A 22,298-nucleotide genomic window follows, 5' to 3' on the forward strand; every position below is an offset into this window, starting at 1 on the left:
CTCGGGGCGTATGGCAGAGTAATTTCCAATGTTGCGGAAATGTGGTCAGAACCACACATGTTTCCCGTTTTGAATGGCGTTCGCCAGGTTAAGATGGAACTTCTCAAGCACATTCCTTCCTTTGTAATTATTGGAGGATACCGTGCGTTGATCATTTACGATGGACAGCCTCGTACCTGTGCCATTTGTAACTCGACAGAGCACGTGCGTGCTGAGTGCAGTAGACGGAGGGTTCCTCAATTACCAAGGGTAGAATCCGAAGGTGCAGGGCCTGTAGTTCACCTGCAGATGACGTACGCTGCTGCCACGTCACCTTTGCGATCAGCTCGGCAGACATCTTTCGAACTGGGGGACCAATGCGAGCATCCCGAGAGTGTTAACAACCATATAGACAGTGGTAGATGCGTAGCTATGACTAACCATACAGCGCCCCAGTGTCCCACCAGTGACAGTCAGGTACCTTACGACTGTGCCGAGCCTTCTCGTAGCTCGCGAGCAGAACCTTCTGCGGTTACTGTGGATACCTCCCTGCAACCGCCTGATTGCGCACGACAGGACGAGACCACCACGAAAGTAGCGGCAACGGATGATCCAGTTCAGAATATTGTTGGGCAAGACATGAGCATAGATCACTCGATCATCCAACTGACACAAGGAGTCAATGACTACGGTTCTGCTTCCCACAGCGCGGCTGACAGGCCCCCTGCGACAGAGGCGAGTCTAACTGCGGTAGTCCTTTCTTCCACGCCTGGTGAAAAGAGCAGCGTTGGCTCTTCGACTAGGACACAAGACCGGCTTGCATCGCCGACTTCGTCTCCGCATTCGTCCGAAAAGTCCCCTGATTCGTCTCCAGAGCGGTCAAGATCGCCTCGGAAAGCTAGGAAACGTCGCAAAAAGCGGTTAGCACACCAGGCTGCTGAAAGCTTAGCCCCGGCTCTGCGGGATAGGTTGAGGAGCATTCAGGAACAGACAACGATCGAAGACCATGGCCGGAGGGAACCTGAGGTCGGTAGCATACAATCGCATCTACGGACATCACCTGAGCACGGTGTCCGGGACGAAGGAGCACCAGGCCTCGAATTTTCAGACCATCAGGACGTACCTACTTCCCAACGTAGACAATCTCCCCAGAATAGTCGTTTTGAATGGGCAGACGATACGGAGACAACACTGCCACATGTATCTGCGAACAATGGTATGGCATGTTAACCGCAACCTCTCAAGCTCACGACTACACTTTGAGTGCACGAATGACATGTGAATTCGGCCTACATATGCCTAATCGCCGGAAAGTCCAGTAAACAATAACAGCTCTTGCTTATGGATCAAACGTATCACGTTATGACTGTTAATATTAACAAGATCCAGAGTGCAACTAACATTGCTGCCCTCCGGGACTTCATATATCAGTCCGATACCGATATTGCGCTTTTTCAAGAAGTGTGTTTTTCAAATTTGTATGTTCCGGGATTTACTGCAATTCTCAATGTCGCCTCAGAAGGCGCTTGCGGCACCGCTGTCCTGGTCAAGGAAGGTATTGCAATAACAGATGTAACCATGTTGGAATCGGGGAGGGGAATCAGTTTTAAGATTTTCGGTGTTACGATTATAAATGTTTATGTACCTTCGGGAAGCAGTGGTCGAACAGAACGAGCCAAGTTTTTTAAAAATGATCTCGTGTTTTTACTAAAGGAAAACCCCGTTGATGTAATAGTCGGAGGTGACTGGAATTGTGTCCTACACAGGAAAGACCAAACGCCAAATTTCAATTTCTCCTCAGAACTAGATGGTCTTGTGAAAACAATGAAATGGCAGGACGCTTGGGAGGTCAAATACCCCGTGTCTGTCCAGTACACATATTTTAGCACTAATGCGCAAAGTCGGATCGACCGCATATACGTAAGTTCACATTTAGCCAGCAAAATCAGTGGCGTCGAACGAATACCAACTTTTTTTTCCGACCATCTAGCACTAAGGTGCAGCATTGGACTTCCTAAACAGAAGACATACTGGGGCCGTCCTTTTTGGAAATTAAATATCGCCATGCTTCGAGATAACGCCCTAACTGAGCAGTTAGAAGCTTCTTGGCAACTTTCACTCCGACAAAGCCACAAATACCGGTCAACGATAGATTGGTGGACTTTATGCGCCAAAAAGAAACTTAGATCTACTCTAATTTCTTACAGTAGGGAAAGGGCACTTTGGTCTCGGCGCACTGTCGAATTCTATTATACTTGTCTGCGTGACCTTTATGATATGCCCATGTCCGCGGCTGTCAGAACGGGTATCAAACAGGTCAAGGCCGAACTTCTTAGTCTTAAACGCAAACAGCTGGAAGGACTGACAATCAAATCACGAGTTCAAACCACAGTGGAAGAAGAACACGCTTCACTCTATCATCTACTCCAGCACGAAAAAAATCGTCGAAGAAATTTTATTCAGTCATTGCTCTCTGAAGATCAAAGTCTTTTAACTCAACAAAAAGATATTTTAAACGAGGCTCATAGGTATTATAATCAATTGTACAGTGCTCACCAGTATAACCCAGATCATGGACAGGAACTGCTCCGAAACTGTGATATGGAACAACTAGTAACTGCAGAACACAACAGGAGCCTCACTGTTGAAATCCTGTCTGAAGACATTTTCGAAGTCATTAAAAGCTCACCTGTTAAAAAATCACCTGGGCCCGACGGTTTACCCGTAGAATTTTATTCCCAATATTGACATATTATAAGGAATAAATTCACACAAGTCGTCAACGAAATCTTGAGTGGAGGGCACATACCTGACGAAATGAAAGAGTGTGTCACTGTTTTACTTCCTAAGGGAATCAATTCGGATGTCAAACAGCTCAACAAAATGAGACCGATATCCTTAATGAACTCTGATTATAAAATTATTGCCAGGGTTGTAAAAAACAGACTCCGACCGGTGTTTGATACTGTAATTGGTCCCCATCAAACGTGTCTCCCGGGTCGGAATATTTTTAAAACAGTCTGCGAATACAGGGACATAATCAGTATCTTCTCAACGACATTGACGAAGGCTGGCCTCGTTTTTATCGACTTTTCTAAAGCCTTTGATAGGGTAAACCATGAATATTTATTTACCACTCTGATGCATATAGGTTTTAACGACAAATTTTTAATTGTCTTAAAAAATCTATTGCAGGGGATGAAAACCAAAATTTTAATCAATGGACACTATACTCGAGATGTCGAAATAGCAAATGGTGTCCCGCAGGGAAGTCCTTTATCAATGATGCTATTTGTGGTCGCACTAGAACCTTTGCTGAAACGATTAAACAAGGAATTAGAAGGCATATCAATTTCAGGGGTCAGTAACGCTACCAACGCTTACGCCGACGACGTCGGTGTCATCGTCAGAAGTAATGACGACGTTGTAAGACTGAGAGAGATTGTTCGCCTTTACTGCTTCGCAACGGGAGCGCAAATCAACGATATGAAAAGCTCCTTTCTAAATCTCCATGGCTTCAGGAACACTGCCCTCGAATGGGCCAGGTCTGTAGACCATCACACTGCGTTAGGTGTGAGGTTCTACCGATGCCCCCTGCAAACAACGACATTCAACTGGAAGAAGGTCTTACATAGTATTCGAGGTACTTTAATAATGAACCGACTTAGAGACTTGAACATTATCCAAAGGGTGCAATTAATCAACTGCGCTGTCCTTTCGAAAGCAGTATATGTAGGTCAAATACTGCCGATACCTAAAGCGATATCCAAAACCATCATGAGCTTCATCTGCAAGTATGTTTGGAGAGGTGAGATATTTAAAGTGGCGGCCAGTACTATAACTTTAAAACCGCGAGAAGGAGGCCTCGGACTGACCGATATCCGCCGCAAAACTACGGCTCTTTATATCAAGCGTACACTTCAGCTTTTAGAAGACCGCCACAATAATTTATCATCGAAACTTTTCCGAATCCTTACACCGGAGAGTATGGAACCACCTATTAACATAAGTAAAATCTCTTACAAATTGCAGCACATCAGATTCTACTATTTAGAACTCAGTTATCTGCACTGCATTGTCGCGGATAGGACCAAAAGAAACTGTAGTTTCATCATGGATTGCCTTACTACAAAGGACAACCGTAACAGAATGGAATCAAAATATCCCACCCGAAATTGGCAAAATATATGGAAGAATATAAACAATCAAGTACTGTCCACCAATGTGCGCGGTGCCTGGTACAAGGTTGTCAATAACACCGTTGCCACAAATGAAAGATTACAGTCTATAGGATTGAGTGACACAAATCAGTGTCCACGTTGTAATGTGATAGACACCCTCCGGCATCGTCTCATATGCAACGGCTACCAGGTCATTTGGGACAGAGTCCGCCAACAGGTGGCGTTTATCAATAGGAACGACGGCAGACACCTTACTGTCGACATTCTCGTCAACCCCGAAAGCGTTGCTTTCCCTATTCAAAAGAATAATGTTACCCTATGGCTACTGGGGAACTATGTCAATTATGTCATTAATAACCTCGGCCTGCCCGACGTACTGGACTATGAGCAACATCTATTACTGGAATATTATAAAATATGTGGACAACGACACCACAAGACCTTGTATGGTAACATGCTAAAAATATTATTTGACAAACAAGGCATCGGATGACGTACGCAATGACGAATAGCGGATAAAATATCGGATTATGCGATGCCACAGTAGGGGATTGCTGCTAAGGGCGACGTACGGTGGGGACTTCGTGGGCCCCAGGGCCGCTACGGTAGCCGTGAAGGCCTTCGCAGAACCCTGAAAAGGCCTTGCATTCTATGCCTATGCTTAAAAAAAAAAAAGAGATCAGTGTCTTGTATTGTGTGTGTCCTTAAGAAGCCTACGTTTCTCAGTTAACCATTAATTTTTCTTTCTTTATCCACAATTTTCACCAGATTATTTTCAGTTATTTTGAACAACCATCCAACGTTACAAAATAAGTTCATTTGGATGGAGACATTTACTTTTCTCGCCACGTTTGATATGGATTCCCTTACTTGCAAAGGAGTGTTTCATTTGATTTTAGCAATGAAGCTCGCCGAAGAAGGCGCATGAAGGAGAGCGAATGGAAGGGCTAGAACGGGAGATGGGAGGCCCTATACATTAAAAAAAAAAAAAAAAAAAAAAAGAAAAAAAAAAGACAAAAAAAAAAAAAAAAAAGTGGTTAAGGCGAAAAAAAAAAAAAAGTTGGTCTAGGGGTATGATTCCTGCTTAGGGTGCAGGAGGTCCCGGGTTCAAATCCCGGACGAGCCCTAGCGTTTTGTGCAAACTGATCGCACGTCAGTGGCTGAGTCAGCGCAAAAAGCTCGCCGTCAATATCAAATGAATTTCTTATTCGATGTGAGCAATTGACACTCTGGTCCGACGCGTGAAGGCGATTACGAAGGTTTCGGGTACAGATGGTAGCAGATGCATGTTAGTAAGTCTTGCTTAAAGTGATGAAAAAGTGTTTCCGCCCGGGATCGAACCGGGGACCTTCTGCGTGTTAGGCAGACGTGATAACCGCTACACCACGGAAACTGCTTGTGTGCACCTTACTTCACAGACAACTTGTACTGATGTTGCCATCGTAACTCAAAAATTCAATAAATGTGGTACTTGCAAAACGAAGGGACATGCAGCAGATCCACACACGACGTGGCTCATTGGAGGACAATACGACATAGGCAAGAAAATACTGTTCCCACCCGGGATCGAACCGGGGACCTTCTGCGTGTGAAGCAGACGTGATAACCGCTACACTACGGAAACGACAGACCCGAGGAGTCCATCTTTGTTCACTCGAACTTGCCTCAGCCTTTCTCTAGTCCGCGAATGCACACACGACAGTTCTTTTGTCAGCCTGGAACCCATCACAGCCGAGGGCTCAAGAAGTCTTCGGGGTGCTCGAGAGGGTGTCTGCCGTAGCACCCCTAACGAGATAGCGGCGTTTCGCGCAGTCGTTATTGCAAGTCATATCAGCAAAAGCAATCACTTTCTCAGCAGCAGGCAGTGCGAGCCCAGCGGCAGCTCTACATGAAGGTACCAATAGCCCAGGAAAGCCGCCGACCGCGGGAATTCGCGCCGCCCCCATCCCGCCAGCGTACACGAGACTTCCAGGGCACCCTGGACGACATCTAGGGACTGCAATATTTGGCATTCGCCGTGTCACAGGGCTCGTTGGTCAGTTCCGCTTGCGACGCCGTGCAGGTCGCACGTGTTGTGCCTTCGCTCCGCAATAGCGTGTGCAAGCCGTGACTACTTTCTTTGTTTACGTTGTTTGCTAGATTTGCTGTATTGTGCTTCCGTCAGTTCACTTTTAGTGTTTTGTGACGTTTTGTGTTAGCGGTCTCGACCGTTTAATAAGTGGATATGTCGTCCAGGTTGTTCCCAAGGAAATGTACTCTGTGTTTCGAATTTGACAAGTCTACACGTCATGTTCAACCGAGTTCCCTGGAAGTTCACGATTTCATAGTGGATGTCATTGGTATTACGTCTGACCAGGTTCATACTGCCTATTACGACACAGATCTCTACTGTTTCTTCGTCAAGTTGTTAAACCCTGTGTTACTGGAGAGGATTCTGTTAAAACATGGTAGCAGAGCTGAGTTCCGTCATCGTGACGCCTCGGTGAGTACTGTTCTCATATCCAATGCTGATGTAGAATACAAAAATGTCCGTGTGTACAACCTGCCGCCGGAAGTTGAAAACTGTTATTTACGTGAGATTTTGACGAAATATGGGGAGGTCAAGCAAATCCGTAACGAACGTTGGTCTAGTCAACATCGGTTACAGTGTTTTCGTGGCGTCCGGTCAGTCGAAATGCACGTCAAGCAAGATATCCCCTCCCATCTTCTTGTTTGTGGGTATAAAGTTCATGTCACGTACAGTGGGCAACCAGGCACATGCTTTATTTGTAATGAAACTGGTCACTTGCGTACGAACTGCCCTAAACGTGTATTTGTTCTCAAAAGTACTTTGGAACAGCGTAAAAAGTTGACATTGGCTGATCTTGTTAGGGAGGCACCAATCACGGACATCGACCGCCCTCGTGATAGTGAAATATTGCCCCCGGAGCCTGGTTTGCCTGTTGCCGACTTTCCACCCTTTCCTTCAAAACCGGTTACAGATACGCCTGCCTCCAAATCTGACGTGCAGCTGCTGAGCCACAAACGGCGAAGAACGTGTGATGATGATAGTCCGGACGAGGCTCTCCAGGAATTAGAACTCGACGTCCCAAAAGAGATGCCGGTTACGGTTACTGACTCAAGTTTTTCTGAACCGTCGCACGCAGCTGTCGACGCTGCGGCTATTGACGTCATTCCGAGTGACGTACAGGCAGCTTTGGCACCACAACAGCCGAACCCGCCGCCTGAAGTCGCGACGTCACCACAGGCCGAATCACAACAAGCGCGTGCTTCCGATAAGCATAACGAGGCAGGCAGTACTTGTGTACAAACTGAAGGAAGTCAAAGTCCGTCTACAAACAAACACGAAGTTCGTGCTAGTGACAACAAACAAACTTGTCCACCTTCTGAGTCAGTTCTTTCCGCAGATCAGATGGTTGAGGCGTCACAGCACGTTATGGATTGCGAAGTCACTCAGGACCCTCCCACACCTCCGTCTGCCGATGTGTTCCCTAGCAGAGCACGTAGTAGGACCAAAGTTCAACCGAACGTCAACGCAGTACGGAAGAAAAACAAACCCAACGACACACAAGTGACTGTTCGTGATCCTCCCGACAATGCAGACCATTCCGAAGTCTCTATGCCCTTTTAATGCGACCAGTGTTGTTTCGTGGCCCTTTACGTACCGCACTGTACTAATGGCACAAGCGTACAAATTCGTCTCCCTGAACATAAATAAGATTCGATCTGATCTCAAAATTGCGGCCCTGCAGCAGTTTCTATACGAATCTGACGCTGATATTGTGTTGTTGCAGGAAGTTACTGTTTTAAATCTCTTCATCTCTGGTTTTAAAACCATATCAAACGTTGCTCCTGAGGAAAGTACAGGTACCGCACTTTTATTACGGGAAGGCATTCCAGTTGGGGAGATCGAGTTTCTAGATTCCGGTCGAGGAGTGAGCTGTAAAATTTTTGATGTAACCCTTGTTAATTTATATGCCCCATCAGGCAACAGCAACAAATTCGAACGGTCACGTTTTTATAAGGAGGAAGTTACGTATCTGTTGAGGAGCAGTCCTCAAAACCTGATAATAGGAGGTGACTTCAACTGTGTTCTACGTAAAAACGATCAGTCCCCTAATTTTAACTACTGTAAAGAACTGCACGAGCTCGTTAAGAATATTAAGCTGAAAGATGCTTGGGAACTGAAGTATCCTACTTTAGTTAAATTCACTTTTTTCACCGTTACTTCATGCAGCCGTCTGGATAGAATTTATCTATCGGACTGTATCAGTGACAGACTCCTAGCGGTTGACGTAATCCCGGCTAGTTTTACCGACCATTGCGCTTTTACGGCAACGGTTCACTTAAATCGACAGCCTACCAAATTATTTCGTTCCCCGTGGATGTTAAACATATCGCATCTGGCGGACGCTGAGTTATTTGACGTTATCAGGCATGTGTGGGAAACTTGTTTGCGTTCCATCACTTTTTATCCGACTAAAGCGATGTGGTGGACCGCTGTTGCGAAACCAAAGCTTCGAAAAAGTCTCATTTATTATAGTGCTCAGAAAGCACGCGCCTTCAAGAGGACCTTTGAGTTTTACTACACTGTGCTGCGACAACTGTATGATTCATCCACTGCGACCAACACTAACTTTCCATCAATTCAACGTGTCAAGGCTAAACTTGTCAGCTTGAAGCGTCAACAATTGGAAGGTCTGAAAGTTAAATCCAAACCTAAATCTGTTTTAGCCGACGAAATGACATCTATGTACCATTTATTTAAGCATTTCTCGCGCCGCCGCAGGGCTTTCATTGATGTTTTGGAAAGGGATAATGGGGAATTACTCTCTACTCAAGCGGCCATTATTAGTGAAATTCACCAACATTACCAACGACTGTATTCCAGTGAAATTGTCAATGAACCTGCTGTCAGTGCAGTGGTCAATGTTTTTGATAGGGCGATTACTCCTGCTGACAATGTCGACTTTTTATCGGACTTCACTCCCGAGGAAGTTTTAGCCTTGATCTCCAAGTCGCCTTCCTTTAAATCGCCTGGTCCTGATGGTTTGCCCAAGGAATTTTATATCAAATTCTGGAATGTCCTTGGTGGTACTTTTACTGAAATTGTTAATGAAGTCATGAGTGGTGGTCCTCTTCCTGCCGAGTTCAAGGTGGGTAGAATTGTTTTAGTCCCGAAGAGAACTGGTCACAAGCGAGTTGATAATCTCCGTCCAATCACATTATTGAACTTTGATTATAAAACGATTGCCCGAGCGATTAATAGCAGAATGACCCCCATCCTTGGGAAAGTTATTCATTCACATCAGTCTTGCCTTCCAGGGAGATCCATTATGACTCCGGTTGCGGAGTACAGAGACGTTATTTCAGTAGCGGCCGTAACCAACATCAAATGTGCTTTCCTTTTTCTTGACTTTTGCAAAGCTTTTGACCGCGTTAGTCATCACTATTTAGAACGCATCCTGCAACGAATTGGACTCGAAGAACGAGCTGTGGCAGTCATTCGGCATATGATAACAGGCATTACTGCTAGGATCACCGTTAACGGTCAGCTGACACAAGCTGTTGGTATACGACGAGGTGTACCGCAAGGCAGTCCTTTGTCGATGTCGCTCTTTGTTTTGTCGCTCGAGCCATTTCTGAAGAGATTGTGTATCACATTAACTGGCCTTTCTGTCTTAGGGAGCAATCTTACTGTGAGGGCTTACGCCGATGATGTTGCTGTTATCCTACGTCATGAGTCTGAAGTGGCCCAATTGCGGGCTGAGATTGATACTTACAGCACTGCTTCTGGAGCGAAACTCAGTGAGGGTAAATGTAAGGTTCTAAGCTTACGGGGCTTCGAATCTCTTGCTATACCGTGGGCACAGATCGTCGAACAACATGTTGCTCTGGGAATCGTCATCGATAGGTGTCCTTTACGTATGGCAGCTAAAAACTGGAAACTTACTGCCAATCGAATACAGGGAGCTATAGTGGAAAACACCTGGCGATCGACAAATATCCTCCAGAAGATCAGGATTTTGAATACATACATACTCTGTAAAGCTTATTATGTCGCTCAGGTGTTCCCTCTTCCCAAAATGCAAGCCCATAAGATCATGCGTTTGTCCAGCAGGTTTGTGTGGCTCGGTCATATTTTTAAGTTAACCTATACCACACTGTCTAAGTCAGTGCAAGCTGGGGGCCTGCAACTCAATGATATCCGTCGAAAGGCGACGGCACTCTATATAAAACGAACAACTGAGATAATTACCACGATGCCCCATACTATCACATCGAAGCTGTTTCGCATTGTTCGCCCAAAATGTATGAAACCGCCAATTGACATCGGGAAACTAAACTTTCAATTGCAACATGTCGGTGTTTATTACCTCGAAATGAGTTACTTAGGTGACAGTGTTTCCACAAGTCCTTGTCTCACGACAGTGTTCTTAATTGCTCAGTGGCAGAAGTACGAAGCTCCAAATACAATTGAAATGCACTACCCAAGAATCGTCTGGACGGCAGTGTGGACCAATATTACTCTCAAAATTCATTCTTCCGATGTGCTTTCCGCCTGGTATAAAGTTGTCCACAATCTTATTCCAACCAACGAAAAACTCAACCGCATTGGCTTAAGTGCTACTAACAACTGCCTCAAATGTGGATTAGTAGACACTCTGAGGCACAGGTTTACTTGCTGCGGGCATCAGTTCAACTGGCATTGGGTGCGGAAACGATTGGCGCTGCTCACACGTAGCACTGAAAGTCTTTATACGACTGATATCCTCCTGTGGCCTGATACACGGTTTTACCCCAAAACGAAAAACAATACTGTTATGTGGATGCTGGGACATTTTGTCAATTACGTCATGACCCAACATGGAGAAGACAATATTACTGCCTTTACTGCTTATATGGCAACGGCATATTGGCGAAGAAACCAGTTCCCACACATTAAGAGGGATTTTCGCAATATGTTAACAATCCTGTTTGAGAAACAGGGAATTGGGTGATTCTAAAGTATATCCGCGATTCCTGTCACCATTTCCATGGTGAAGTTCCCAGGTACAAGTCAACAGTGACTACTATTTTCGTTATCATTTCGCCTATGGCGCTTGAAGAACCTGAAGTTTTCTTTTCTTTCTTATTCCTCATTATTTGTTTTTTGAGGGAAGAGACATCCTTTTAATTTATTTATTTATTTAGTTATTTATTTTTTTTTTCTCTCTTCTTGGTTTTGAGAAAGATTTCTAATTTTCGTTGGCACTTATATTCCAAAGAAGACGAAGCAATGAGCTCCTTGTAATCCCGAAGAAATTGAATTCCTTTTGTGTACTGAGATACGATGCCAGTGAATCTGGAGACTTTGATTTCATTTGAATATAGCTGAAGAAGCTCGCCAAGGAAGGCATTCATGGTGAGCGCAAGGAGGGCTGTAAGGGGAGAAGGGAGGCCCTAAAAAAAAAAAGAAAAATGAAAAAAAAAAAAAAAAGTTGGTCTAGGGGTATGATTCCTGCTTAGGGTGCAGGAGGTCCCGGGTTCAAATCCCGGACGAGCCCTAGCGTTTTGTGCAAACTGATCGCACGTCAGTGGCTGAGTCAGCGCAAAAAGCTCGCCGTCAATATCAAATGAATTTCTTATTCGATGTGAGCAATTGACACTCTGGTCCGACGCGTGAAGGCGATTACGAAGGTTTCGGGTACAGATGGTAGCAGATGCATGTTAGTAAGTCTTGCTTAAAGTGATGAAAAAGTGTTTCCGCCCGGGATCGAACCGGGGACCTTCTGTGTGTTAGGCAGACGTGATAACCGCTACACCACGGAAACTGCTTGTGTGCACCTTACTTCACAGACAACTTGTAGTGATGTTGCCATCGTAACTCAAAAATTCAATAAATGTGGTACTTGCAAAACGAAGGGACATGCAGCAGATCCACACACGACGTGGCTCATTGGAGGACAATACGACATAGGCAAGAAAATACTTTTCCCGCCCGGGATCGAACCGGGGACCTTCTGCGTGTGAAGCAGACGTGATAACCGCTACACTACGGAAACGACGGACCCGAGGAGTCCATCCTTGTTCACTCGAACTTGCCTCAGCCTTTCTCTAGTCCGCGAATGCACACACGACAGTTCTTTTGTCAGCCTGGAACCCATCACAGCCGAGGGCTCAAGAAGTCTTCGGGGTGCTCGAGAGGGTGTCTGCCGTAGCTCCCCTAACGAGATAGCGGCGTTTCGCGCAGTCGTTATTGCAAGTCATATCAGCAAAATCAATCACTTTCTCAGCAGCAGGCAGTGCCAGCCCAGCGGCAGGTCTACATGAAGGTACCAATAGCCCAGGAAGGCCGCCGACCGCGGGAATTCGCGGCGCCCCCATCCCGCCAGCGTACACGAGACCTCCAGGGCACCCTGGACGACGTCGAGGGACTGCAATATATGGCATTCGCCGTGTCACAGGGCTCGTTGGTCTAGGTGTATGATTCATGCTAAGGGTGCAGCAGGTCCCGGGTTCAAATCCCGGACGAGCCCTAGCGTTTTGTGCAAACTGATCGCACGTCAGTGGCTGAGTCAGCGCAAAAAGCTCGCCGTCAATATCAAATGAATTTCTTATTCGATGTGAGCAATTGACACTCTGGTCCGACGCGTGAAGGCGATTACGAAGGTTTCGGGTACAGATGGTAGCAGATGCATGTTAGTAAGTCTTGCTGAAAGTGGTGAAAAAGTGTTTCCACCCGGGATCGAACAGGGGACCTTTTGCGTGTTAGGCAGACGTGATAACCGCTACACCACGGAAACTGGTTGTGTGCATCTTACTTCACAGACAACTTCTAGTGATGTTGCCATCGTAACTCAAAAATTCAATAAATGTGGTACTTGCAAAACGAAGGTACATGCAGCAGATCCACACACGACGTGGCTCATTGGAGGACAATACGACATAGGCAAGAAAATACTTTTCCCGCCCGGGATCGAACCGGGGACCTTCTGCGTGTGAAGCAGACGTGATAACCGCTACACTACGGAAACGACGGACCCGAGGAGTCCATCCTTGTTCACTCGAACTTGCCTCAGCCTTTCTCTAGTCCGCGAATGCACACACGACAGTTCTTTTGTCAGCCTGGAACCCATCACAGCCGAGGGCTCAAGAAGTCTTCGGGGTGCTCGAGAGGGTGTCTGCCGTAGCTCCCCTAACGAGATAGCGGCGTTTCGCGCAGTCGTTATTGCAAGTCATATCAGCAAAATCAATCACTTTCTCAGCAGCAGGCAGTGCCAGCCCAGCGGCAGGTCTACATGAAGGTACCAATAGCCCAGGAAGGCCGCCGACCGCGGGAATTCGCGGCGCCCCCATCCCGCCAGCGTACACGAGACCTCCAGGGCACCCTGGACGACGTCGAGGGACTGCAATATATGGCATTCGCCGTGTCACAGGGCTCGTTGGTCTAGGTGTATGATTCATGCTAAGGGTGCAGCAGGTCCCGGGTTCAAATCCCGGACGAGCCCTAGCGTTTTGTGCAAACTGATCGCACGTCAGTGGCTGAGTCAGCGCAAAAAGCTCGCCGTCAATATCAAATGAATTTCTTATTCGATGTGAGCAATTGACACTCTGGTCCGACGCGTGAAGGCGATTACGAAGGTTTCGGGTACAGATGGTAGCAGATGCATGTTAGTAAGTCTTGCTGAAAGTGGTGAAAAAGTGTTTCCACCCGGGATCGAACAGGGGACCTTTCGCGTGTTAGGCAGACGTGATAACCGCTACACCACGGAAACTGGTTGTGTGCATCTTACTTCACAGACAACTTGTAGTGATGTTGCCATCGTAACTAACAAATTCAATAAATGTGGTACTTGCAAAACGAAGGGACATGCAGCAGATCCACACACGACGTGGCTCATTGGAGGACAATACGACATAGGCAGGAAAATACTGTTCCCGCCCGGGATCGAACCGGGGACCTTCTGCGTGTGAAGCAGACGTGATAACCGCTACACTACGGAAACGACGGACCCGAGGAGTCCATCCTTGTTCACTCGAACTTGCCTCAGCCTTTCTCTAGTCCGCGAATGCACACACGACAGTTCTTTTGTCAGCCTGGAACCCATCACAGCCGAGGGCTCAAGAAGTCTTCGGGGTGCTCGAGAGGGTGTCTGCCGTAGCTCCCCTAACGAGATAGCGGCGTTTCGCGCAGTCGTTATTGCAAGTCATATCAGCAAAATCAATCACTTTCTCAGCAGCAGGCAGTGCCAGCCCAGCGGCAGGTCTACATGAAGGTACCAATAGCCCAGGAAGGCCGCCGACCGCGGGAATTCGCGGCGCCCCCATCCCGCCAGCGTACACGAGACCTCCAGGGCACCCTGGACGACGTCGAGGGACTGCAATATATGGCATTCGCCGTGTCACAGGGCTCGTTGGTCTAGGTGTATGATTCATGCTAAGGGTGCAGCAGGTCCCGGGTTCAAATCCCGGACGAGCCCTAGCGTTTTGTGCAAACTGATCGCACGTCAGTGGCTGAGTCAGCGCAAAAAGCTCGCCGTCAATATCAAATGAATTTCTTATTCGATGTGAGCAATTGACACTCTGGTCCGACGCGTGAAGGCGATTACGAAGGTTTCGGGTACAGATGGTAGCAGATGCATGTTAGTAAGTCTTGCTGAAAGTGGTGAAAAAGTGTTTCCACCCGGGATCGAACAGGGGACCTTTCGCGTGTTAGGCAGACGTGATAACCGCTACACCACGGAAACTGGTTGTGTGCATCTTACTTCACAGACAACTTGTAGTGATGTTGCCATCGTAACTAACAAATTCAATAAATGTGGTACTTGCAAAACGAAGGGACATGCAGCAGATCCACACACGACGTGGCTCATTGGAGGACAATACGACATAGGCAGGAAAATACTGTTCCCGCCCGGGATCGAACCGGGGACCTTCTGCGTGTGAAGCAGACGTGATAACCGCTACACTACGGAAACGACGGACCCGAGGAGTCCATCCTTGTTCACTCGAATGTGCCTCAGCCTTTCTCTCGTCCGCGAATGCACACACGACAGTTCTTTTGTCAGCCTGGAACCCATCACAGCCGAGGGCTCAAGAAGTCTTCGGGGTGCTCGAGAGGGTGTCTGCCGTAGCACCCCTAACGAGATAGCGGCGTTTCGCGCAGTCGTTATTGCAAGTCATATCAGCAAAAGCAATCACTTTCTCAGCAGCAGGCAGTGCGAGCCCAGCGGCAGCTCTACATGAAGGTACCAATAGCCCAGGAAGGCCGCCGACCGCGGGAATTCGCGCCGCCCCCATCCCGCCAGCGTACACGAGACTTCCAGGGCACCCTGGACGACATCTAGGGACTGCAATAATTGGCATTCGCCGTGTCACAGGGCTCGTTGGTCTAGGGGTATGATTCCTGCTTAGGGTGCAGGAGGTCCCGGGTTCAAATCCCGGACGAGCCCTAGCGTTTTGTGCAAACTGATCGCACGTCAGTGGCTGAGTCAGCGCAAAAAGCTCGCCGTCAATATCAAATGAATTTCTTATTCGATGTGAGCAATTGACACTCTGGTCCGACGCGTGAAGGCGATTACGAAGGTTTCGGGTACAGATGGTAGCAGATGCATGTTAGTAAGTCTTGCTTAAAGTGATGAAAAAGTGTTTCCGCCCGGGATCGAACCGGGGACCTTCTGTGTGTTAGGCAGACGTGATAACCGCTACACCACGGAAACTGCTTGTGTGCACCTTACTTCACAGACAACTTGTAGTGATGTTGCCATCGTAACTCAAAAATTCAATAAATGTGGTACTTGCAAAACGAAGGGACATGCAGCAGATCCACACACGACGTGGCTCATTGGAGGACAATACGACATAGGCAAGAAAATACTTTTCCCGCCCGGGATCGAACCGGGGACCTTCTGCGTGTGAAGCAGACGTGATAACCGCTACACTACGGAAACGACGGACCCGAGGAGTCCATCCTTGTTCACTCGAACTTGCCTCAGCCTTTCTCTAGTCCGCGAATGCACACACGACAGTTCTTTTGTCAGCCTGGAACCCATCACAGCCGAGGGCTCAAGAAGTCTTCGGGGTGCTCGAGAGGGTGTCTGCCGTAGCTCCCCTAACGAGATAGCGGCGTTTCGCGCAGTCGTTATTGCAAGTCATATCAGCAAAATCAATCACTTTCTCAGCAGCAGGCAGTGCCAGCCCAGCGGCAGGTCTACATGAAGGTACCAATAGCCCAGGAAGGCCGCCGACCGCGGGAATTCGCGGCGCCCCCATCCCGCCAGCGTACACGAGACCTCCAGGGCACCCTGGACGACGTCGAGGGACTGCAATATATGGCATTCGCCGTGTCACAGGGCTCGTTGGTCTAGGTGTATGATTCATGCTAAGGGTGCAGGAGGTCCCGGGTTCAAATCCCGGACGAGCCCTAGCGTTTTGTGCAAACTGATCGCACGTCAGTGGCTGAGTCAGCGCAAAAAGCTCGCCGTCAATATCAAATGAATTTCTTATTCGATGTGAGCAATTGACACTCTGGTCCGACGCGTGAAGGCGATTACGAAGGTTTCGGGTACAGATGGTAGCAGATGCATGTTAGTAAGTCTTGCTGAAAGTGGTGAAAAAGTGTTTCCACCCGGGATCGAACAGGGGACCTTTTGCGTGTTAGGCAGACGTGATAACCGCTACACCACGGAAACTGGTTGTGTGCATCTTACTTCACAGACAACTTCTAGTGATGTTGCCATCGTAACTCAAAAATTCAATAAATGTGGTACTTGCAAAACGAAGGTACATGCAGCAGATCCACACACGACGTGGCTCATTGGAGGACAATACGACATAGGCAAGAAAATACTTTTCCCGCCCGGGATCGAACCGGGGACCTTCTGCGTGTGAAGCAGACGTGATAACCGCTACACTACGGAAACGACGGACCCGAGGAGTCCATCCTTGTACACTCGAACTTGCCTCAGCCTTTCTCTAGTCCGCGAATGCACACACGACAGTTCTTTTGTCAGCCTGGAACCCATCACAGCCGAGGGCTCAAGAAGTCTTCGGGGTGCTCGAGAGGGTGTCTGCCGTAGCTCCCCTAACGAGATAGCGGCGTTTCGCGCAGTCGTTATTGCAAGTCATATCAGCAAAATCAATCACTTTCTCAGCAGCAGGCAGTGCCAGCCCAGCGGCAGGTCTACATGAAGGTACCAATAGCCCAGGAAGGCCGCCGACCGCGGGAATTCGCGGCGCCCCCATCCCGCCAGCGTACACGAGACCTCCAGGGCACCCTGGACGACGTCGAGGGACTGCAATATATGGCATTCGCCGTGTCACAGGGCTCGTTGGTCTAGGTGTATGATTCATGCTAAGGGTGCAGCAGGTCCCGGGTTCAAATCCCGGACGAGCCCTAGCGTTTTGTGCAAACTGATCGCACGTCAGTGGCTGAGTCAGCGCAAAAAGCTCGCCGTCAATATCAAATGAATTTCTTATTCGATGTGAGCAATTGACACTCTGGTCCGACGCGTGAAGGCGATTACGAAGGTTTCGGGTACAGATGGTAGCAGATGCATGTTAGTAAGTCTTGCTGAAAGTGGTGAAAAAGTGTTTCCACCCGGGATCGAACAGGGGACCTTTCGCGTGTTAGGCAGACGTGATAACCGCTACACCACGGAAACTGGTTGTGTGCATCTTACTTCACAGACAACTTGTAGTGATGTTGCCATCGTAACTAACAAATTCAATAAATGTGGTACTTGCAAAACGAAGGGACATGCAGCAGATCCACACACGACGTGGCTCATTGGAGGACAATACGACATAGGCAGGAAAATACTGTTCCCGCCCGGGATCGAACCGGGGACCTTCTGCGTGTGAAGCAGACGTGATAACCGCTACACTACGGAAACGACGGACCCGAGGAGTCCATCCTTGTTCACTCGAATGTGCCTCAGCCTTTCTCTCGTCCGCGAATGCACACACGACAGTTCTTTTGTCAGCCTGGAACCCATCACAGCCGAGGGCTCAAGAAGTCTTCGGGGTGCTCGAGAGGGTGTCTGCCGTAGCACCCCTAACGAGATAGCGGCGTTTCGCGCAGTCGTTATTGCAAGTCATATCAGCAAAAGCAATCACTTTCTCAGCAGCAGGCAGTGCGAGCCCAGCGGCAGCTCTACATGAAGGTACCAATAGCCCAGGAAGGCCGCCGACCGCGGGAATTCGCGCCGCCCCCATCCCGCCAGCGTACACGAGACTTCCAGGGCACCCTGGACGACATCTAGGGACTGCAATAATTGGCATTCGCCGTGTCACAGGGCTCGTTGGTCTAGGGGTATGATTCCTGCTTAGGGTGCAGGAGGTCCCGGGTTCAAATCCCGGACGAGCCCTAGCGTTTTGTGCAAACTGATCGCACGTCAGTGGCTGAGTCAGCGCAAAAAGCTCGCCGTCAATATCAAATGAATTTCTTATTCGATGTGAGCAATTGACACTCTGGTCCGACGCGTGAAGGCGATTACGAAGGTTTCGGGTACAGATGGTAGCAGATGCATGTTAGTAAGTCTTGCTTAAAGTGATGAAAAAGTGTTTCCGCACGGGATCGAACCGGGGACCTTCTGTGTGTTAGGCAGACGTGATAACCGCTACACCACGGAAACTGCTTGTGTGCACCTTACTTCACAGACAACTTGTAGTGATGTTGCCATCGTAACTCAAAAATTCAATAAATGTGGTACTTGCAAAACGAAGGGACATGCAGCAGATCCACACACGACGTGGCTCATTGGAGGACAATACGACATAGGCAAGAAAATACTTTTCCCGCCCGGGATCGAACCGGGGACCTTCTGCGTGTGAAGCAGACGTGATAACCGCTACACTACGGAAACGACGGACCCGAGGAGTCCATCCTTGTACACTCGAACTTGCCTCAGCCTTTCTCTAGTCCGCGAATGCACACACGACAGTTCTTTTGTCAGCCTGGAACCCATCACAGCCGAGGGCTCAAGAAGTCTTCGGGGTGCTCGAGAGGGTGTCTGCCGTAGCACCCCTAACGAGATAGCGGCGTTTCGCGCAGTCGTTATTGCAAGTCATATCAGCAAAATCAATCACTTTCTCAGCAGCAGGCAGTGCCAGCCCAGCGGCAGGTCTACATGAAGGTACCAATAGCCCAGGAAGGCCGCCGACCGCGGGAATTCGCGGCGCCCCCATCCCGCCAGCGTACACGAGACCTCCAGGGCACCCTGGACGACGTCGAGGGACTGCAATATATGGCATTCGCCGTGTCACAGGGCTCGTTGGTCTAGGGGTATGATTCCTGCTTAGGGTGCAGGAGGTCCCGGGTTCAAATCCCGGACGAGCCCTAGCGTTTTGTGCAAACTGATCGCACGTCAGTGGCTGAGTCAGCGCAAAAAGCTCGCCGTCAATATCAAATGAATTTCTTATTCGATGTGAGCAATTGACACTCTGGTCCGACGCGTGAAGGCGATTACGAAGGTTTCGGGTACAGATGGTAGCAGATGCATGTTAGTAAGTCTTGCTTAAAGTGATGAAAAAGTGTTTCCGCCCGGGATCGAACCGGGGACCTTCCGCGTGTTAGGCAGACGTGATAACCGCTACACCACGGAAACTGCTTGTGTGCACCTTACTTCACAGACAACTTGTAGTGATGTTGCCATCGTAACTCAAAAATTCAATAAATGTGGTACTTGCAAAACGAAGGGACATGCAGCAGATCCACACACGACGTGGCTCATTGGAGGACAATACGACATAGGCAAGAAAATACTGTTCCCGCCCGGGATCGAACCGGGGACCTTCTGCGTGTGAAGCAGACGTGATAACCGCTACACTACGGAAACGACGGACACGAGGAGTCCATCCTTGTTCACTCGAACTTGCCTCAGCCTTTCTCTCGTCCGCGAATGCACACACGACAGTTCTTTTGTCAGCCTGGAACCCATCACAGCCGAGGGCTCAAGAAGTCTTCGGGGTGCTCGAGAGGGTGTCTGCCGTAGCACCCCTAACGAGATAGCGGCGTTTCGCGCAGTCGTTATTGCAAGTCATATCAGCAAAAGCAATCACTTTCTCAGCAGCAGGCAGTGCGAGCCCAGCGGCAGCTCTACATGAAGGTACCAATAGCCCAGGAAGGCCGCCGACCGCGGGAATTCGCGCCGCCCCCATCCCGCCAGCGTACGCGAGACTTCCAGGGCACCCTGGACGACATCTAGGGACTGCAATAATTGGCATTCGCCGTGTCACAGGGCTCGTTGGTCTAGGGGTATGATTCCTGCTTAGGGTGCAGGAGGTCCCGGGTTCAAATCCCGGACGAGCCCTAGCGTTTTGTGCAAACTGATCGCACGTCAGTGGCTGAGTCAGCGCAAAAAGCTCGCCGTCAATATCAAATGAATTTCTTATTCGATGTGAGCAATTGACACTCTGGTCCGACGCGTGAAGGCGATTACGAAGGTTTCGGGTACAGATGGTAGCAGATGCATGTTAGTAAGTCTTGCTTAAAGTGATGAAAAAGTGTTTCCGCCCGGGATCGAACCGGGGACCTTCTGTGTGTTAGGCAGACGTGATAACCGCTACACCACGGAAACTGCTTGTGTGCACCTTACTTCACAGACAACTTGTAGTGATGTTGCCATCGTAACTCAAAAATTCAATAAATGTGGTACTTGCAAAACGAAGGGACATGCAGCAGATCCACACACGACGTGGCTCATTGGAGGACAATACGACATAGGCAAGAAAATACTTTTCCCGCCCGGGATCGAACCGGGGACCTTCTGCGTGTGAAGCAGACGTGATAACCGCTACACTACGGAAACGACGGACCCGAGGAGTCCATCCTTGTTCACTCGAACTTGCCTCAGCCTTTCTCTAGTCCGCGAATGCACACACGACAGTTCTTTTGTCAGCCTGGAACCCATCACAGCCGAGGGCTCAAGAAGTCTTCGGGGTGCTCGAGAGGGTGTCTGCCGTAGCTCCCCTAACGAGATAGCGGCGTTTCGCGCAGTCGTTATTGCAAGTCATATCAGCAAAATCAATCACTTTCTCAGCAGCAGGCAGTGCCAGCCCAGCGGCAGGTCTACATGAAGGTACCAATAGCCCAGGAAGGCCGCCGACCGCGGGAATTCGCGGCGCCCCCATCCCGCCAGCGTACACGAGACCTCCAGGGCACCCTGGACGACGTCGAGGGACTGCAATATATGGCATTCGCCGTGTCACAGGGCTCGTTGGTCTAGGTGTATGATTCATGCTAAGGGTGCAGCAGGTCCCGGGTTCAAATCCCGGACGAGCCCTAGCGTTTTGTGCAAACTGATCGCACGTCAGTGGCTGAGTCAGCGCAAAAAGCTCGCCGTCAATATCAAATGAATTTCTTATTCGATGTGAGCAATTGACACTCTGGTCCGACGCGTGAAGGCGATTACGAAGGTTTCGGGTACAGATGGTAGCAGATGCATGTTAGTAAGTCTTGCTGAAAGTGGTGAAAAAGTGTTTCCACCCGGGATCGAACAGGGGACCTTTTGCGTGTTAGGCAGACGTGATAACCGCTACACCACGGAAACTGGTTGTGTGCATCTTACTTCACAGACAACTTGTAGTGATGTTGCCATCGTAACTAACAAATTCAATAAATGTGGTACTTGCAAAACGAAGGGACATGCAGCAGATCCACACACGACGTGGCTCATTGGAGGACAATACGACATAGGCAGGAAAATACTGTTCCCGCCCGGGATCGAACCGGGGACCTTCTGCGTGTGAAGCAGACGTGATAACCGCTACACTACGGAAACGACGGACCCGAGGAGTCCATCCTTGTTCACTCGAATGTGCCTCAGCCTTTCTCTCGTCCGCGAATGCACACACGACAGTTCTTTTGTCAGCCTGGAACCCATCACAGCCGAGGGCTCAAGAAGTCTTCGGGGTGCTCGAGAGGGTGTCTGCCGTAGCACCCCTAACGAGATAGCGGCGTTTCGCGCAGTCGTTATTGCAAGTCATATCAGCAAAAGCAATCACTTTCTCAGCAGCAGGCAGTGCGAGCCCAGCGGCAGCTCTACATGAAGGTACCAATAGCCCAGGAAGGCCGCCGACCGCGGGAATTCGCGCCGCCCCCATCCCGCCAGCGTACACGAGACTTCCAGGGCACCCTGGACGACATCTAGGGAC

General features: G+C 48.9%; 28 non-coding genes across 28 annotated transcripts; 4 read left to right on the forward strand and 24 right to left on the reverse strand.

Annotated features, from left to right (window-relative positions):
• Positions 1–5,480: 5,480 nt before the first annotated feature.
• Trnav-aac lies at positions 5,481–5,553 on the reverse strand. The gene has a single exon. It is a non-coding gene; the product is annotated as a tRNA-Val (tRNA).
• Positions 5,554–5,711: 158 nt separating this feature from the next.
• Trnav-cac lies at positions 5,712–5,784 on the reverse strand. Its single transcript has one exon. It is a non-coding gene; the product is annotated as a tRNA-Val (tRNA).
• Positions 5,785–11,901: 6,117 nt separating this feature from the next.
• Trnav-aac lies at positions 11,902–11,974 on the reverse strand. Its single transcript has one exon. It is a non-coding gene; the product is annotated as a tRNA-Val (tRNA).
• Positions 11,975–12,132: 158 nt separating this feature from the next.
• Positions 12,133–12,205, reverse strand: Trnav-cac. The gene has a single exon. It is a non-coding gene; the product is annotated as a tRNA-Val (tRNA).
• Positions 12,206–12,873: 668 nt separating this feature from the next.
• On the reverse strand, positions 12,874–12,946 carry Trnav-aac. Its single transcript has one exon. It is a non-coding gene; the product is annotated as a tRNA-Val (tRNA).
• A 158-nt stretch (positions 12,947–13,104) lies between these two features.
• Positions 13,105–13,177, reverse strand: Trnav-cac. Its single transcript has one exon. It is a non-coding gene; the product is annotated as a tRNA-Val (tRNA).
• A 668-nt stretch (positions 13,178–13,845) lies between these two features.
• Positions 13,846–13,918, reverse strand: Trnav-aac. Its single transcript has one exon. It is a non-coding gene; the product is annotated as a tRNA-Val (tRNA).
• Positions 13,919–14,076: 158 nt separating this feature from the next.
• Positions 14,077–14,149, reverse strand: Trnav-cac. Its single transcript has one exon. It is a non-coding gene; the product is annotated as a tRNA-Val (tRNA).
• Positions 14,150–14,817: 668 nt separating this feature from the next.
• On the reverse strand, positions 14,818–14,890 carry Trnav-aac. Its single transcript has one exon. It is a non-coding gene; the product is annotated as a tRNA-Val (tRNA).
• Positions 14,891–15,048: 158 nt separating this feature from the next.
• On the reverse strand, positions 15,049–15,121 carry Trnav-cac. The gene has a single exon. It is a non-coding gene; the product is annotated as a tRNA-Val (tRNA).
• Positions 15,122–15,523: 402 nt separating this feature from the next.
• On the forward strand, positions 15,524–15,595 carry Trnap-agg. Its single transcript has one exon. It is a non-coding gene; the product is annotated as a tRNA-Pro (tRNA).
• Positions 15,596–15,789: 194 nt separating this feature from the next.
• On the reverse strand, positions 15,790–15,862 carry Trnav-aac. The gene has a single exon. It is a non-coding gene; the product is annotated as a tRNA-Val (tRNA).
• A 158-nt stretch (positions 15,863–16,020) lies between these two features.
• Trnav-cac lies at positions 16,021–16,093 on the reverse strand. The gene has a single exon. It is a non-coding gene; the product is annotated as a tRNA-Val (tRNA).
• Positions 16,094–16,761: 668 nt separating this feature from the next.
• Positions 16,762–16,834, reverse strand: Trnav-aac. The gene has a single exon. It is a non-coding gene; the product is annotated as a tRNA-Val (tRNA).
• A 158-nt stretch (positions 16,835–16,992) lies between these two features.
• On the reverse strand, positions 16,993–17,065 carry Trnav-cac. Its single transcript has one exon. It is a non-coding gene; the product is annotated as a tRNA-Val (tRNA).
• Positions 17,066–17,733: 668 nt separating this feature from the next.
• Trnav-aac lies at positions 17,734–17,806 on the reverse strand. Its single transcript has one exon. It is a non-coding gene; the product is annotated as a tRNA-Val (tRNA).
• A 158-nt stretch (positions 17,807–17,964) lies between these two features.
• Positions 17,965–18,037, reverse strand: Trnav-cac. The gene has a single exon. It is a non-coding gene; the product is annotated as a tRNA-Val (tRNA).
• Positions 18,038–18,439: 402 nt separating this feature from the next.
• Positions 18,440–18,511, forward strand: Trnap-agg. The gene has a single exon. It is a non-coding gene; the product is annotated as a tRNA-Pro (tRNA).
• A 194-nt stretch (positions 18,512–18,705) lies between these two features.
• Trnav-aac lies at positions 18,706–18,778 on the reverse strand. The gene has a single exon. It is a non-coding gene; the product is annotated as a tRNA-Val (tRNA).
• Positions 18,779–18,936: 158 nt separating this feature from the next.
• Positions 18,937–19,009, reverse strand: Trnav-cac. Its single transcript has one exon. It is a non-coding gene; the product is annotated as a tRNA-Val (tRNA).
• Positions 19,010–19,411: 402 nt separating this feature from the next.
• Positions 19,412–19,483, forward strand: Trnap-agg. Its single transcript has one exon. It is a non-coding gene; the product is annotated as a tRNA-Pro (tRNA).
• Positions 19,484–19,677: 194 nt separating this feature from the next.
• Trnav-aac lies at positions 19,678–19,750 on the reverse strand. Its single transcript has one exon. It is a non-coding gene; the product is annotated as a tRNA-Val (tRNA).
• Positions 19,751–19,908: 158 nt separating this feature from the next.
• Positions 19,909–19,981, reverse strand: Trnav-cac. The gene has a single exon. It is a non-coding gene; the product is annotated as a tRNA-Val (tRNA).
• Positions 19,982–20,383: 402 nt separating this feature from the next.
• Trnap-agg lies at positions 20,384–20,455 on the forward strand. Its single transcript has one exon. It is a non-coding gene; the product is annotated as a tRNA-Pro (tRNA).
• A 194-nt stretch (positions 20,456–20,649) lies between these two features.
• Positions 20,650–20,722, reverse strand: Trnav-aac. The gene has a single exon. It is a non-coding gene; the product is annotated as a tRNA-Val (tRNA).
• Positions 20,723–20,880: 158 nt separating this feature from the next.
• Trnav-cac lies at positions 20,881–20,953 on the reverse strand. Its single transcript has one exon. It is a non-coding gene; the product is annotated as a tRNA-Val (tRNA).
• A 668-nt stretch (positions 20,954–21,621) lies between these two features.
• Positions 21,622–21,694, reverse strand: Trnav-aac. The gene has a single exon. It is a non-coding gene; the product is annotated as a tRNA-Val (tRNA).
• Positions 21,695–21,852: 158 nt separating this feature from the next.
• Trnav-cac lies at positions 21,853–21,925 on the reverse strand. Its single transcript has one exon. It is a non-coding gene; the product is annotated as a tRNA-Val (tRNA).
• Positions 21,926–22,298: the final 373 nt, after the last annotated feature.

This window comes from Schistocerca americana, unplaced genomic scaffold (assembly GCF_021461395.2).
Source record: "Schistocerca americana isolate TAMUIC-IGC-003095 unplaced genomic scaffold, iqSchAmer2.1 HiC_scaffold_220, whole genome shotgun sequence".
NCBI lineage: Eukaryota > Metazoa > Arthropoda > Insecta > Orthoptera > Acrididae > Schistocerca > Schistocerca americana.